The sequence below is a fragment of the Trachypithecus francoisi genome, unplaced genomic scaffold (assembly GCF_009764315.1).
Source record: "Trachypithecus francoisi isolate TF-2019V2 unplaced genomic scaffold, Tfra_2.0 Lachesis_group2, whole genome shotgun sequence".
Taxonomy (NCBI): domain Eukaryota; kingdom Metazoa; phylum Chordata; class Mammalia; order Primates; family Cercopithecidae; genus Trachypithecus; species Trachypithecus francoisi.
This window is the reverse complement of record NW_022681465.1, coordinates 27,472,878-27,489,523: the sequence shown is the minus strand read 5'-3', so window position 1 is coordinate 27,489,523 and position 16,646 is coordinate 27,472,878. Positions and strand designations below refer to the sequence as shown.

The 16,646-nt window shown below is 40.2% G+C and overlaps 1 protein-coding gene across 4 annotated transcripts in view; it reads left to right on the top strand.

The window, feature by feature from the left end:
• Positions 1-16,646, top strand: part of FER (FER tyrosine kinase) — a 451,703-nt gene that overhangs the window by 9,790 nt on the left and 425,267 nt on the right. For all 4 annotated transcript variants that reach the window (XR_004429709.1, XM_033178963.1, XM_033178962.1 and 1 more), the window contains exon 2: positions 10,131-10,275. The gene's annotated coding sequence lies outside the window, so the exon portion shown is untranslated. The remainder of the gene's footprint in view (positions 1-10,130; positions 10,276-16,646) is intronic.

Below are 16,646 nucleotides of genomic sequence, written 5' to 3'. Positions count from 1 at the left end.
ATCTGAATGTCTTAGCTTGCTATTACATACAATAATATCATGGAATTTGAAAGAGGATGAAGATGGTGAACAGATAGGCATGCCCTTCAATCTACATTATAAAAAATAATGTAGAAATGTTCTGTGCTAGACAAGAGGCAAACTGTTGCAGGAATGGGACAGAAAGCAGGAAGGCATGTGATTCTTCCATTTTCGATCTTTCTACAGATGTTACTAGAATACTCATCCCATGTGAGGATTTATCTTATAGCTACAGATAATTATAAAGCATAGAGAGGTTTTGGACTGTTTTCTTGAGAGACAGTATGGTGTGGTGAAAAGAGCAGACCTACCTAGTGTTGAATCTGTGCTCCTAGTAATAGCTGTGTGAATTTAGACAAATAATTTAATTATAACTTTGGAATTTTTCAAGTTCAAACTAAGGATGACAATACTAGAATTTTCACTATTCTTCGGTTGCATGAGACCGAAACTCCACTCATACTTAAGGCACTGAAACTGGAAGTATATTCTCTTTAGGTACATATATACTCTCATGTAGGCCTTCTCCATGTGGAGCTCTGTGACATTTCTTTCACTTGGGTTCAGGAAGCCAAACATGTTATCCTTAGTTCTAGCAAAAGTTCCAGGATTGTGTCTCGTTGAATGATTCCAATCGTTTCCCCATTCCTGATCCCGTGGTCACAGAGATGATGTATGATGATAGGCTGTATCTGGATTAGATGCTAACTACTGGAACTAGAAACAGAAAGTGTGGTTCAGCTATGTCTAAACCCTTTGGCCTGAGAATCACAATGGTTAGACTCACTGGAGAAAAGAGAAGATACTGTGACCCTGGAAAGAGGGAGTAGATGCTGGGTGAGCAAAACACATTTACTGTAGTCCTCTAGTGTGCGTACATGTCCTCCCTTGTATACATGCCCTTGAAAAAAATGCCCTCACCTGTTGTGTAAATTTTTTGCTTATTAACTTTCGATGCATTTGCCACCTGTCCCTTAATAAAAGAAGACAACTAAAAGATTTAAGTACTGCATCTAGCTTTAAGACTAGGATCTCTGGATAATTTCTTTAGCTCTGTTTGAACAGACTGTCTCAGGGTCTAGCAACTTGCAGTTGACCAGTATAATTAATTGTAATAAGGCCAGTATTCAGTGATAGAAGGAAAATAGCATGTGGACAGCAAAAACCGTTAATTGATATCCTACTTCATCACTATTAAGTTCTGCCTGCTGTAAAGTCCTGAACATGGACATAATTCAGGCAAGTGCTTAACCACTTTTTAAAAAGGATGACCTTTCCCCCAGTTTCCAATACTTTGTTCTCATTTCTGTCTGAGACCTCATCAGAATGGCCTTTACTGTTCATATTTCTGCCAATATTCTGTTCATGGCAACACAGTCTTTTTCTAGCATTCATCTTCAGAACTGTTCTAGCTTCTACCCATTACCAAATTCCAGAGCTTCTACCCATTACCAAATTCCAGAGCTGCTTCCACATTTTTCGGTATTTGTTATAGCAACATGCCACTTCTCTGGTACCAATTTCTGTCTTAGTCCATTTTGTGCTTCTATAACAGAATACCACAGACTGGGTAATTTAAAAATAATAGAAATTTATTCTCTCACAGTTCTGGAGGCTGGAAATTTCAGAGTCAAGGTGTAGACATCTCATGAGGGCCTTCTTGCTGTGTTCTCACATGGCAGAAAGCTGAAGGGCAAGAGAGGGATGAACTGTGTGTCCTCACATGGCAGAAGAGAAGAGAAGAAAACACATTCCTGCAAGCTCTTTTTGTACCAGCATTAATCCATTCACTAGGACTCCACCATCATGGTTTAGGTTTAGGTTTGAGACCTAAACACCTTCCAAAGGCCACACCTTCCAATACTGTAACACTGGGGAAGTTTTCAATACATGAATTATGGAGAGCACACATTCAAACTATAGCAACTGGAAGAGAGAAAAAGGGGAAACAGCCCACAGAGATAACTTGTCCATAATACAGGTATATTTCACTGGATAGATATGATGAGGATTTTTTGCCCTGGCAGTGGAATAAGATTTTTGCTTAGCCAATATGGCATAATGGATGTTGCATTAGCAGTCACAAAAACAACATTACTCTTGTACATCTCCATCAGAGTTTTTGGGTGACCAGGTGCATTGTTGATGATCAATACTATTTTGAAAGCAATCTTTTATTTTTTTTTTCTTCTGAGCAGTAGGTCTGAACAATGGGCTTAAAATATTCAGTAAGCTGTGCTGTAAACAGATGTGCTATTATACAGGCTTTGTGTTTTCATTCCTAGAGCATGGGCAGAGTAGATTTAGTATCATTCTTATGGACTGTGCATATTTAGAATGGTCACTGAGCATTGGGTTCAGCTTAAAGTCACCAGCTGCATTAGCCCATAAGAAGAGTCAGTCTGTCCTTTGAAGCTTTGAAGTCACGCATTAACTTTTTTTCTGTAGCTATGAAAGTCCTAGATGACATTTTCTTCCTATATAAGGCTGTTTCATATACACTGAAAATCTGTTGTTTAGTGTAGCCAGCTTCATCAGTGATCGTGGCTAGAATTTTGGATAACTTACTGCAACTTCTCCATCAGCACTTGCTGCTTCACCTTGCACTTTTATGTTGAGGTAGCCTCTTTCCTTCAGCCTCATGAATCAAACTCTGCTAGTTTCAGAGTTGTTTTCTGAAGCTTCCTCACCTCACCCAGGCTTCATAGAATTGAATAGAGTTAAGGCCTTGTTGTGGGTTAGGCCTTGGCTTAAGGGAATGTTGTGACTGGTTTAATCTATCTAGACTGCTAAAACTTTCTTTGTATCAGCAATAAGGCTGTTTTGCTTTCTTGTCATTTGTGTGTTCACTGGAGGAGCACTTTTCATTTTCTTCAATAACTTTTCCTTTGCTTTTACAATTTGGGTGTTTGGTTCAAGAGGTTCAGCTTATTTTAGCTTTCAACATGCCTTCCTCACTAAGCTTAATTTAGCTTTTAATTTAAAATGAGGGATGTGCAACTGTTCCTTTTATTTGAACACTTACAGGCCTTTGAAGGGTTATTAATTGGCCTAATATCAAATTGTTGTGTCTCATGGAACAGGGAAGTCCAAGAAGAAGGAGAGGGAGTAGAGAATGGCTGGTTAATACAGCAGTCAAAACACACATAACACTTATCAGTTAAGTTTACCGTCATATATGAGTGTGGTTCTTGGTGCCCCAAAACAGTTAAGATAGTAGCATCAAAGATCACTAATCACAGATGACCATAAAATATATAATAATAATGAAAAAGTTTGAAATATTGTAAGTATCACCAAATGTAACACAGAGACATGAAATGTGTATATGCTTTGGAAAAACGGTGCCAATAGAGTTGCTCAGCGCAGGATTATAATAGAACTTCAATTTGTAAAAAAGGGAATATTTATAAAGTGCAGAAAGTCGAAGTGCAGTAAAACAAGGTGTACTTGTCTAATTTATGAGGACAGCAATTTACCAGCTATTTTGCTTATTAAGGATTGCTGACTTCTTACCCTACAGTAGAGGGTTACCAACTTTGCTTCATTTTCTATTATTGACTCAGTTTCACATTTTAGAAGTGTAACTTGTGTTACCTTATTTCTAGTGTAATCATTTCATTTCATTTTTTTTTTTTTTAAGACAGAGTCTCACTTTGCCACCCAGGCTGAAGTGCAGTGGCATGATCTCAGCTCACTGCAACCTTGGCCTCCTGGGTTCAAGTGATTCTCCTGCCTCAGCTTCCTGAGTAACTGGGACTACAGGTGTGTGCCTCCACACCTGGCTAATTTTTTTTTTGGTATTTTTAATGGAGACAGGGTTTTACCATGTTGGTCAGTCTGGTCTCGACTCCTTACCTCAGGCAATCTGCCTGCCTTGTGGTATAAATTTTTGTATTTGTTAGGCTTCTTTTGGATGCTAGTGACAGACACTTATTTAAAAATTTAGTCCTTCCCGTCTTTATAAATGGCAGTTCCATCTTTGTTTTTGCCCTGACCCGAGTGTCAGCAAAGTTATCCTTGATTCTTTTTCTTTCATTCCTCAACTCAGACTTTCAGCATACTCTGTTTTCTTCAAAGAAATACCTATAATCTGACTGGCTCTCACCGTCCCTACTTCTGTCATCCTGGTTCAGCAACATCCTCTTTCTCCTTCTACGTGATTCCTAAAAAGTCTCCCTGCTACTACTGTTGCTCTAAAAAAATAGCCTTTGTTACCCTTTTTAGACATAAGAGATCATGTCTCTTCCTTGCTCAGAATCTTTCAGGGGTTTCCCACATAAAAGCTCAAGTCCTTAAAATGAGCTATAGTTTCAAGGTCCTGCTTTCCTTCCTTCATGCAGGATCTTTCTCCGAACTAGTTCTTCTCTGAACTATAGTTTAAAATGGGCCATAGTTTTGTGGTTCTGTTCTCCCTCCCTCATGCGGGATCTTTTTACTATTTTCTCCACCATTCACTGCACACAAGCCTCCTTGTTTTTCCTTAGATAGATATTTCATACTTTCTGTTCTGTTCTGTCTGCTTAGAATGCTCTTCTTCCAGATAGCGGTTCCTTCAGCTAACCATATGACTAACTTCCTTATCTGCTTCAGGTCTTTGGTAAATGTTACTTATCTGTAAAGTCTTTAATCACTCAACATATATTTGAAATCTACTACTTCATACTTACCTTTTTCTGCTTTAAAAAATAGTGCTTATTACTACCTAACACCGTATATTTTATTTACTTATTTTGTATTTTGTTTGTTTCCTCTGTCTAGAATACAGCTTCCATGAGGGCAAGAATTTTTACCTGTTATATAGGAAAACTCATGGCACACAGATAGCATAGTAGGCTTTCAGCAAATATTTGTTGAATGAATTAATAAATAAGAAAAAAAAATATGTTGCCTCATGTAACCATTAACTCTGAAACTCTGAAGGGACTGAGAATACCCTGTTTGCAAACAAGCAAGTTACCTTGCCACACTTATATACGTACATTAATAGAAGAGCTCTGGGTCAGAGACTCGGGGGGTTTATTACAGCAAAAGCAGTGGCCAGAGAAATATCTTCGTGCTGATTCTCCCTGCCCCATCTCTGTGACAAAGCAATGTGATGAGGGCTAGATGTTTACCTACACATGCAGCAGATTTACATCACAGGAGAGGAGCCTTGCAATGAGGAGACTCCAAGCTTGTGTAGGGTGTTGGCACATCTGCTATCCTCCCCTGCAGAGCGAGAAAGATTACTCATTAAGCACATCTCTTCCAGAGAAGAGGGAGAAGGTATCTTTAGGTTTCTTACCCTAGAATATAAGTAAATGTTTCCAGGGAGGGGAAGGAGAGGGCTTAATTTCTCCAAAGCTCTTTGGAGTTTTCTATCTTTAGGGAGTTGCTATCTCTAGCTTCCAAGACTGTCTGTTATGCAAATACCCATTTGTGGTACATTTTGGTCAGAAGATTCTGTGCAGGAGAATGAGAAATGCAGAGTGAATTGTTTCCCAGCAGTAATTCTGAATTCCAGCAGCTGTATCTGTTTACATCTGAACTCAGATTTAGGGAGAAAATATTTTCAGACATTTCTCCATTTCTCTTCTCTTGGTTCTTTGATTGGGTTGCTTGATTGTCTAGTAGGTGCTTATCATCATCTTTCAGTTTAGCAACCTTGGCTGAAAGATAACTTTCCTTCCTGATTAGCTTCTGCAGAAATGTTGGGATTCAGTATTATCTGTACAATTTGGATAACATACCTATTCCTGAACTACTGCTTGCGAGAAGGAAATGCTGATTTCCCAGACCTGGGTTATATTCCTACCCCAGAAACTAATGAGTGCTGGTGATCAATGCCACCCAAACCACGTGGATTGATGATAAGAGAAGGAAAGTTCGGGAAAAGAAAATTAAGATGCTGCTACCAACAGAAGGGGAGATAGATGCTTCAGAGTAAAAAAAACAACGTGAGTCTATTACTGACATGCACAAGCAACTCACAGTCATTTTTAAAAATAGAATCTTATTGTATATAGGTATAACTACTTCATCTGTTTTTCATCTACCACATATCATGAACAAGAAATTTTCTTTGAAAATAATTTTATTTTATTTTTAAATTTTATTTTATTATTTATTTATTTATTTTTGAGATGAAGTTTCATTCTTGTTGCCCAGGCTGGAGTGTGGTGGTGCCATCTTGGCTCATTGCAACCTCCACCTCCCAGGTTCAAGTGATTCTCCTGCCTCAGCCTCCCAAGTAGCTGGGATTCATGTGCCAGCACGCCTGGCTAATTTTGTATTTTTAGTAGACATGGGGGTTTCTCCATGTTGGTCGGGTTGGTCTTGAACTCCCAACCTCAGGTGATCCACCTGCCTTGACCTCCCAAAGTGCTGGGATTACAGGCATGAGCCACTGTACCCGGTCGTGAAAACATAATTTTGAGTGGTTGTAAAATTATACTTAAATTCATTGTTTAAAATAAATACTTAGTTTATCAGAATTGGATTTTGAAAAATTAAGGGGATATTTATTAGAGAAGTGGGGAGAGTAGAGATGGGAAAGAAAAGTAGAGCCAGGACCAGGGTAAGGCAAGAGAGTTGCCTAGGACACAAAATATGAGACATAATCACTTTTAGGGTCATGCAACTGCAGGGTGGCACTTGCATGATCCTGAGAGTATCTCCTTAAATTTTGCACCCCAGGTATTTCTCTTGCATCACCCTAGTCCCATTTGTGAAGAGAAGCATATTTCAGGGAATAGGAACTATGTTTTGGCTATGTATGTGAGTTAGAGATGAAAGTGTGTGTAATTGAGGAAGTTGGTGGGGAAGATTAAGGTGCATTAGAAAGCAGTCGTTATGTGTTTTCAACTGTTATGTATGGAAACCTTTACTGAGTCTGGTAAGCATGATAATACCTTTGAAGTAACACAAGGAATATAATTTTTTTGATTCATAGGTTTATAGTGGTTTGAATTTTAAAAGTTCCATTTAGAGGCTGGGCGCGGTGGCTCACGCCTGTAATCCCAGCACTTTGGGAGGCTGAGGCAGGTGGATCACGAGGTCAGGAGATTGAGACCATCCTAGCTAACATGGTGAAACCCGTCTCTACTACAAATGCAAAAAATTAGCTGGGCGTGGTGGTGGGCACCTGTAGTCCCAGCTACTCAGGAGGCTGAGGCAGGAGAATGGCATGAACTCGGGAGGTGGAGCTTGCAGTGAGCTGAGATGGTGCCACTGCACTCCAGCCTGGGCGACAGAGGAAGACCCTGTCTCAAAAAAAAAAAAAAAAGTTCCATTTAGAGATGCCACCAAAAACGGTTGTCACTTTTAACCCAAATCTTTTCACTATCAAAGAAAAATGCTTTTTGTTTCATTGAAACATAAAAATTATAGAAAAGACTGAGTTGGTGATTGAGACATAATACATGGGTCCTTTGACTAGCTTGCTTTCTTTTCTCTCTCTTTTTTTTTTTTCTTGACAGGGCATTGCTCTCTTACCCAGGCTTGAATACAGTGGTGTGATCACAGCTTGTTGCAGCCTTGACCTCCTAGGCTCAAGTGATCCTTCTGCCTCAACCTCCTGAGTAGCTAGGACTAAAGTTGACTAGCTTTCCTGAGCAAGATACTTGACACTGCTCAATATTGGGCCTGAAATCTCAGTTGAATAGTTGTCTTTCTTGAACTTAGGTCTGTGGAAACCATTTCCATAGCAAAGTGAGCGACCAGAACAGGGAATCCTAAATAATGCAACTGTCTTTGCTGATAGAAAAGAGAGTTTAAAAATTTTTAATATTAATTGGATAATCCAGTAATTTTTGGCTTTGTCTTTGGAGTGGGAATTGGATACATATATAATGTGTTTTGTTCCTCAGAAAGCTGTATGAGTAATACTGTTTACTGAACTATACCCTGGGGGTTTAATTAAAGATGATATATTGAAATCTGCATAAAAGTGAAGTCATGACTGAATTTTTTCTTTTTTTTTGAGGCAGGGTCTCACTCTGTTACCTGGGCTGGAGTGCAGTGGCACAATCATTGTTCACTGCAGCCTCCAATTCCTGGGCTCAGGTGATCCTCCCACCTTAACCTCTCAAGTAGCAGGGACTACAGCACATGCCACCACACCTGGCTAATTTATGTATTTTTTTGTAGAGATGAACTCTCACTATGTTGTCCAGGAGGGTTTGGAACTCCTGGACTCAAGCGATCCTCCTGCCTTGGCCTCCCAAAGTGCTGACATTACTGGCACGAGCCACCTCATCTGGCCATCATTAAAATTTTTATATTTAAAAATAATTTCGTCATGAATTTTATCATTTTATATAACAACTCTTATTGAAGCCTTACTTTACACCAAAGTGTACAAATCAGAGGAAACTATAATTCATTTTGGAATTTCATTCATTTGGTTGTTACCTGTTTGCTGGCTACTGTGTTCCAAGTACTGTGCAAGTGGCTATGTTAAAATAGAAATCCCTGTCTCAGTCATGTCACAGTTTTATGGAAGACGAGAAATGTATTAACACTTTAATTACATGTAGATTAGATATCCAACCAGTTCTAGCTTTAGGAGCTTTGCTATATCTAAAAGGGAATAACATGCTTTCCTAGGGGTGAAGGCACCCTTTGGAAATGGTTAAAAGATTAGAAAAGTAGACTTGGAGAATATGCCTGACATACTGTGTTTGGTCTGTTTCCTGAGCAGAAGGAAAGAAATAATCTTGTTGGTAACATTTATGGAATGTCATCTGATTCATGTGAAAGTCAAGGCAGTAGGGGAAATGATAGGAAACGGAGTAGGCAAACAAAAAAGAAGAACTTGGAAGAAGGAGGGAGCTTATGATAAACCAGGAAGTTGGGATTAAAAATAGTATGGCACAGGCAAAAAGTGAGATATTGTAACAGGGGTATAAACTATATATGTTGACATCAGTGATAAAGGAGAGAGCTAGTGACCAAAAAACCTCTCAGAAAAGTTTACAGTTTTCAAGGACTGAAGGGAGAACAGCCAATTCAAGGATCATACTTTGGCATACTAAAGCATATGAGGCAGAGGCCAGGCGCGGTGGCCCATGCCTATAATTCCAGCATTTTGGGAGGCCGAGGTGGGTGGATCATCTGAGGTCAGGAGTTCGAGACCAGCCTGACCAACATGGTGAAACCCTGTTTGTACTAAAAATGCAAAAATCAACTGGGCGTGGTGGCACATGCCTGTAATCCCAGATACTCAGGAGGCTGAGGCATGAGAATTACTTGAACCCAGGAGGTGGAGGCTGAGTGAGTCAAGATCATGCCATAGCACTCCAGCCTGGGCGACAGAGTGAGACTTCATCTCAAACAAACAAACAAACAAGCAAATAAATAAATATGAGGCATATTTATGAGGCAGAGAAAATATGTGTTTGCTGGGGGAATCCTTCCCAAACCTTCCCCAGCCTTTGAAAAAGTTTTTCTTGTGTACTTAATTAATAGGCTGTAGTAATATTTTGACAAGCATAATCTCTGGCTGCTTCTGATGCCTTTCAAACTTTTTTGGTTTTTGAGACAAAGTCTTGCTCTGTCACCCAAGCTGAAGTGCAGTGGCCTGATCATGGCTCACTGCAGCCTCATCTCCTGGGTTTAAGCAATCTTCCCACCTCATCTTCCCAAATAGCTGAGATTACAGGTGTGTGCCACCATGCCTGACTAATTTTTTAACTTTTGTGGAGACTAGGTTTCACTATGTTGCCCAGGCTGGCCTCGGACTCCTGGACTCAGGCCATCCTCCTGCTTTGACCTTCCACAGTGTTGGGATTACAGGTGTGAGCCACTGTGCTTGGTGTGTTTCAAATTTGAAGTTAGTTTTATGATGTAAAAATGGAGAAAAACATGACTTACCTCTTGAAAACTGAGGGAATAGATTGGAGGAGAAGGTAAAAATATATTACTCTTTCGGAAAGTTAGAGAAAGATAGGGGAGGGAGTAAACAGTGGAAGATAAGGCAGGTAAGTGTAGCATTCTTATTTTTAACATCGCTATTGTCATAAGCTGTCGCAGTTAATTTCCAGGAATAGCCAAGTATACTGAAAGTATGCATTTTTATCTCTTTCTCCGTAGTAAACAGTTCTGACTCCTTGAATTTCTTCTTGCAGCTCATGGTTTTTGGCTAGACCTGTGATCATTTTCGCTGGACTTCACTGCACGCTTTCTCAGTATCTCCTTCGTCCCTAATGTGTGACACCTCATCATGGACATGCTGCTTTAGCTAAGGCATGGCCAGCAATGAACAGCAGTAAGGTAGGATTACTTTATTCTTCTTGGTAAGACACTAAAACAGTTTTTATTTTGGGTCTCTGAAATTGCGACTTGTCTTGATTTTGTAGTATTCTTTATCCTAGATTATTCTCCTATGTGGGCTATTATCGTTTTATATTCATGTTTATTTATCTTTTGCTTGTCATCTATCCCAATTACTTGATCTCATTTGTGACATAATTATTTTTCTCAACTAACACTTATAATTAGCAGAATCCCAATCTGTATCTCTTCCTCAACCTGTGCGCCCACGAGTCCTATTTTTTTAACCACTTGGCACCAAAGTGAACATACCACATATTTCTTCTCAAATACTTGCACTTTGTTCTACATTTCTGTATTTCCATTAATAGCATTATTAATCTCATTGTCTAATATAATCATATATTCATTGACTATTTCATTAATTCATTTGAGAGGTACATTGATATTCTAAGTATCATACGGTGTGCTGCTTCTGAGCATGTAATGATGACTATGCTGGATGTTCCATCCTTATTTCCATCCTTATATTCTGAGGGAGGGGACAGGTTAAAAATAAATTGACAAAACAATTGTAATACAATTTTTTTTTTTTTTTTGAGACAGAGTCTGGCTCTGTCACCCAGGCTGGAGTGCAGTGGCACCATCTCAGCTCACTGCAACCTCCGCCTCCTGGGTTCAAGTGATTCTCCTGCCTCAGCCTCCCAAGTAGCTGGGATTACAGGTGCTCACCACCACGCCTGGCTAATTTTTGTATTTTTTTAGTAGAGACGGAGTTTTGCCATGTTGGCCAGGCTGTTCTCAAACTCCTGACCTCAGATGATCTTCCCGCCTCGGCCTCAGATGATCTTCCTGCCTCGGCCGCCTAAAGTGCTGGGATTACAGGCGTGAGCCACTGTGCCTGGCCTTATAATACAATTTTTTAAGGAAAGCAGAAAAACAGATAATATGGAGATGAGGAGGTGGAATCTACTTTAGATAGGGTCATATAAGACTCCTCTGAGGGGCTGATATTTAAGATGAGACCTATTCTATGAGAAGGAGCTATTTAAAGAGTGAGTATTGTGTGTGTGTTAGGGCAGGGGAAGGGAGTTGTTTTTGATTGGAAGAGCATTCTCATTAGAAGGAATACTGTGTGCAGAGACCCTGCATGAGGAAAGAGCTTGGTGAATTTGAGGAACCAAAGAATACCAGTGCGGTTGACATAGTGAAAGAGGCAGATTTGAGTAGGAAGAGATTATAGAACTTTTTAGGGCTTTGAAGGGTTTGGCCCGAAGTTTGCATCTTATATCATTTTAACTGCTGTGGGAGACAGGGACTGATTGAAATGAAAGTGAAAGCTAGCCTTAAGGAGCTGAGATAAGATAGTGGTGGCCTGCATGATGGGGTTGTAGCAATAAGGGAGAGATGGATGAATTTGAGATGCATTTTCATTTTTTTTTTTTTTTGAGACAGAACTCATAGGACTTCTATATTGTTTGGACGTGGAAAGAGGGAAAACATACTCAAGGATGACTTCAAGAATTTTGGTTTTTGAGCAGCTGATTAGAAGCTGGTATCATGGGCCGGGCGCGGTGGCTCAAGCCTGTAATCCCAGCACTTTGGGAGGCCGAGACGGGCGGATCACGAGGTCAGGAGATCGAGACCATCCTGGCTAACACGGTGAAACCCCGTCTCTACTAAAAATACAAAAAACTAGCCGGGCAAGGTGGCGGGCGCCTGTAGTCCCAGCTACTTGGGAGGCTGAGGCAGGAGAATGGCCTAAACCCAGGAGGCGGAGCTTGCAGTGAGCTGAGATCCCGCCACTGCACTCCAGTCTGGGCGACAGAGCGAGACTCCGCCTCAAAAAAAAAAAAAAAAAAAGAAGCTGGTATCATGTACAGAAACCTTTTAGAAAACTATCCTTCCTGTTAACTGATGGATTGCTTATTTTACCAAAAGGCAATTAACTGTAGTGCTAGAAACAACATTAGTGCTGGAAATAAAGCATCTGGCAAATTTGTAATATATATAGTTAATACTTTACTTTGCTTTTTTTCCACTGATAATTATTATTAGTATTATTATTATTTTTTGAGATGGGGTTTCGCTCTTGTTGCCCAGGTTGGAGTGCAATGGCACAATCTCGGCTCATGGCAACCTCTGCCTCCCTGAGTTCAAGTGATTCTCTTGCCTCGGCCTCCCAAGTAGCTGGGATTACAGGCATGTGCCACCATGCCTGGCTAATTTTGTATTTTTAGTAGAGACGGGGTTTCTCCATGTTGGTCAGGCTGGTCTCGAACTCCCGGCCTCAGGTGATCCTCCCGCTTTGGCCTCTCAAAGTGCTGGGATTACAGGCGTGAGCCACTGCGCCTGGCCTTGTATGATTTTTAATTAATTGTGAGTTGAATTTTATCTGATTTCAGAGTCTTTCTGGAAGTGACAGTAATTGGTCTATACTTTTTTTTTTTTTTTTTTTTGAGACAGAGTCTTGCTCTGTCACCCAAGCTGGAGTGCACTGGCCAGATCTCAGCTCACTGCAAGCTCCGCCTCCCGGGTTCACGCCATTCTCCTGCCTCAGCCTCCCGAGTAGCTGGGACTACAGGCGCCCGCCACCTCGCCCGGCTAGTTTTTTGTATTTTTTAGTAGAGACGGGGTTTCACCATGTTAGCCAGGATGGTCTCGATCTCCTGACCTTGTGATCCGCCCGCCTCGGCCTCCCAAAGTGCTGGGATTACAGGCTTGAGCCACCGCGCCCGGCCTATACTTTTATACTGAGTTTTAAGTCTACTCTCCCTTGCATTCTTTTAAAAAAGATAATTCTTTTAAGGTTTTTGGCCAGTCTGAAATCTTCCCAGACTGTTAACTCAAAGTTCTAATATGTAATTTTATTGTTATTTTATTTTGAAGATTTCCTTTTTTCTTTCTTTGCGGGACAGAGTCTCGCTGTACTGCCCAGACTGGAGTGCAGTTGCACAATCACAACTCATTGCAGCCTGGAAACAGAGACAGAGTTTTGTTATATTGCCCAGGCTGGTCTCCTGAGCACAAGCCATCCTCCCACCTCAGCCTCCCAAAGTGTTGGGATTACAGCTGTGAGCTACAGTGCCTGGCCTATTTGGAGATTTTCTATTTATTTATTTATTTATTTATTTATTAATTATACTTTAAGTTCTAGGGTACATGTGCATAACGTTTATATCATGTATAACTCCCCAATGCAATCCCTCCCTCCTCCCCCCTCCCCATGATGGGCCCCAGTGTGTGATGTTCCCCTTCCCGAGTCCAAGTGATCTCATTGTTCAGTTCCCACCTATGAGTGAGAACATGCGGTGTTTGGTTTTCTCTTCTTGTGATAGTTTGCTAAGAATGATGGTTTCCAGCTGCATCCATGTCCCTACAAAGGACGCAAACTCATCCTTTTTGATGGCTGCATAGTATTCCATGGTGTATATGTGCCACATTTTCTAATCCAGTCTGTCACAGATGGACATTTGGGTTGATTCCAAGTCTTTGCTATTGTGAATAGTGCCGCAATAAACATACGTGTGCATGTGTCTTTGTAGTAGAATTTTATAATCCTTTGGGTATATACCCAGTAGTGGGATGGCTGGGTCATATGGTACATCTAGTTCTAGATCCTTGAGGAATTGCCATACTGATTTCCATAATGGTTGAACTAGTTTACAGTCCCACCAACAGTGTAAAAGTGTTCCTATTTCTCCACATCCTCTCCAACACCTGTTGTTTCCTGACTTCTTAATGATTGCTATTCTAACTGGTGTGATGGTATCTCATTGTGGTTTTGATTTGCATTTCTCTGATGGCGAGTGATGATGAGCATTTTTTCATGTGTCTGTTGGCTGTATGGATGTCTTCTTTTGAGAAATGTCTGTTCATATCCTTTCCCCACTTTTTGATGGGATTGTTTGTTGTTTTCTTGTATATTTGTTTGAGTTCTTTGTAGATTCTGGATATTAGCCCTTTGTCAGATGAGTAGGTTGCAAAAATTTTCTCCCATTCTGTAGGTTGCCTGTTCACTCTGATGGTAGTTTCTTTTGCTGTGCAGAAGCTCTTTAGTTTAATGAGATCCCATTTGTCAATTTTGGCTTTTGCTGCCGTTGCTTTTGGTGTTTTAGACATGAAGTCCTTGCCCATGCCTATGTCCTGAATGGTACTACCTAGATTTTCTTCTAGGGTTTTTATGGTATTAGGTCTAACATTTAAGTCTCTAATCCATCTTGAATTATTTTCGTATAAGGGGTAAGGAAAGGATCCAGTTTCAGCTTTCTACTTATGGCTAGCCGATTTTCCCAGCACCATTTATTAAATAGGGAATCCTTTCCCCATTTCTTGTTTCTCTCAGGTTTGTCAAAGATCAGATGGCTGTAGATGTGTGGTATTATTTCTGAGGACTCTGTTCTGTTCCATTGGTCTATATCTCTGTTGTGGTACCAGTACCATGCTGTTTTGGTTACTGTAGCCTTGTAGTATAGTTTGAAGTCAGGTAGCGTGACGCCTCCAGCTTTGTCCTTTTGACTTAGGATTGTCTTGGCAATGCAGGCTCTTTTTTGGTTCCATATGAACTTTAAAGCAGTTTTTTCCAATTCTGTGAAGAAAGTCATTGGTAGCTTGATGGGGATGGCATTGAATCTATAAATAACCTTGGGCAGTATGGCCATTTTCACGATATTGATTCTTCCTATCCATGAGAATGGTATGTTCTTCCATTTGTTTGTGTCCTCTTTGATTTCACTGAGCAGTGGTTTGTAGTTCTCCTTGAAGAGGTCCTTTACATCCCTTGTAAGCTGGATTCCTAGGTATTTTATTCTCTTTGAAGCAATTGTGAATGGAAGTTCATTCCTGATTTGGTTCTCTGCTTGTCTGTTACTGGTGTATAAGAATGCTTGTGATTTTTGCACATTAATTTTGTATCCTGAGACTTTGCTGAAGTTGCTTATCAGCTTAAGGAGATTTTGGGCTCAGACGATGGGGTTTTCTAAATATACCATCATGTCATCTGCAAACAGGGACAATTTGACTTCTTCTTTTCCTAACTGGATACCCTTGATTTCTTTCTCTTGCCTGATTGCCCTAGCCAGAACTTCCAACACTATGTTGAATAGGAGTGGTGAGAGAGGGCATCCCTGTCTTGTGCCAGTTTTCAAAGGGAATTTTTCCAGTTTTTGCCCATTCAGTATGATATTAGCTGTGGTTTGTGAAAAATAGCTCTTATTTTTTGAGGTACGTTCCATCAATACCGAATTTATTGAGCGTTTTTAGCATGAAGGGCTGTTGAATTTTGTCAAAAGCCTTTTCTGCATCTATTGAGATAATCATGTGGTTCTTGTCTTTGGTTCTGTTTATATGCTGGATTACGTTTATTGATTTGCGAATGTTGAACCAGCCTTGCATCCCAGGGATGAAGCCCACTTGATCATGGTGGATAAGCTTTTTGATGTGCTGCTGAATCTGGTTTGCCAGTATTTTATTGAGAATTTTTGCATCGATGTTCATCAGGGATATTGGTCTAAAATTCTCTTTTTTTGTTGTCTCTGCCAGGCTTTGGTATCAGGATGATGTTGGCCTCATAAAATGAGTTAGGGAGGATTCCCTCTTTTTCTATTGATTGGAATAGTTTCAGAAGGAATGGTACCAGCTCCTCCTTGTACCTCTGGTAGAATTCAGCTGTGAATCCATCTGGTCCTGGACTTTTTTTGGTGGGTAGGCTATTAATTGTTGCCTCAATTTCAGAGCCTGCTATTGGTCTATTCAGGGATTCAACTTCTTCCTGGTTTAGTCTTGGAAGAGTGTAAGTGTCCAGGAAATTCCATTTCTTCTAGATTTTCTAGTTGACTTGCGTAGAGGCATTTATAGTATTCTCTGATGGTTGTTTGTATTTCTGTGGGGTCGGTGGTGATATCCCCTTTATCATTTTTATTGTGTCTATTTGATTCCTCTCTCTTTTCTTCTTATTAGTCTAGCTAGCGGTCTGTCAATTTTGTTGATCTTTTCAAAAAACCAACTCCTGGATTCATTGATTTTTTGGAGTGTTTTTTGTGTCTCTATCTCCTTCAGTTCTGCTCTGATCTTAGTTATTTCTTGCCTTCTGCTAGCTTTTGAATGTGTTTGCTCTTGCCTCTCTAGTTCTTTTAATTGTGATGTTAGAGTGTTAATTCTAGATCTTTCCTGCTTTCTCTTGTGGGCATTTAGTGCTATAAATTTCCCTCTACACACTGCTTTAAATGTGTACCAGAGATTCTGGTATGTTGTATCTTTGTTCTCATTGGTTTCAAAGAACATCTTTATTTCTGCTTTCATTTCATTATGTACCCAGTAGTCATTCAGGAGCAGGTTGTTCAGTTTCCATGTAGTTGAGCGGTTTTGATTGA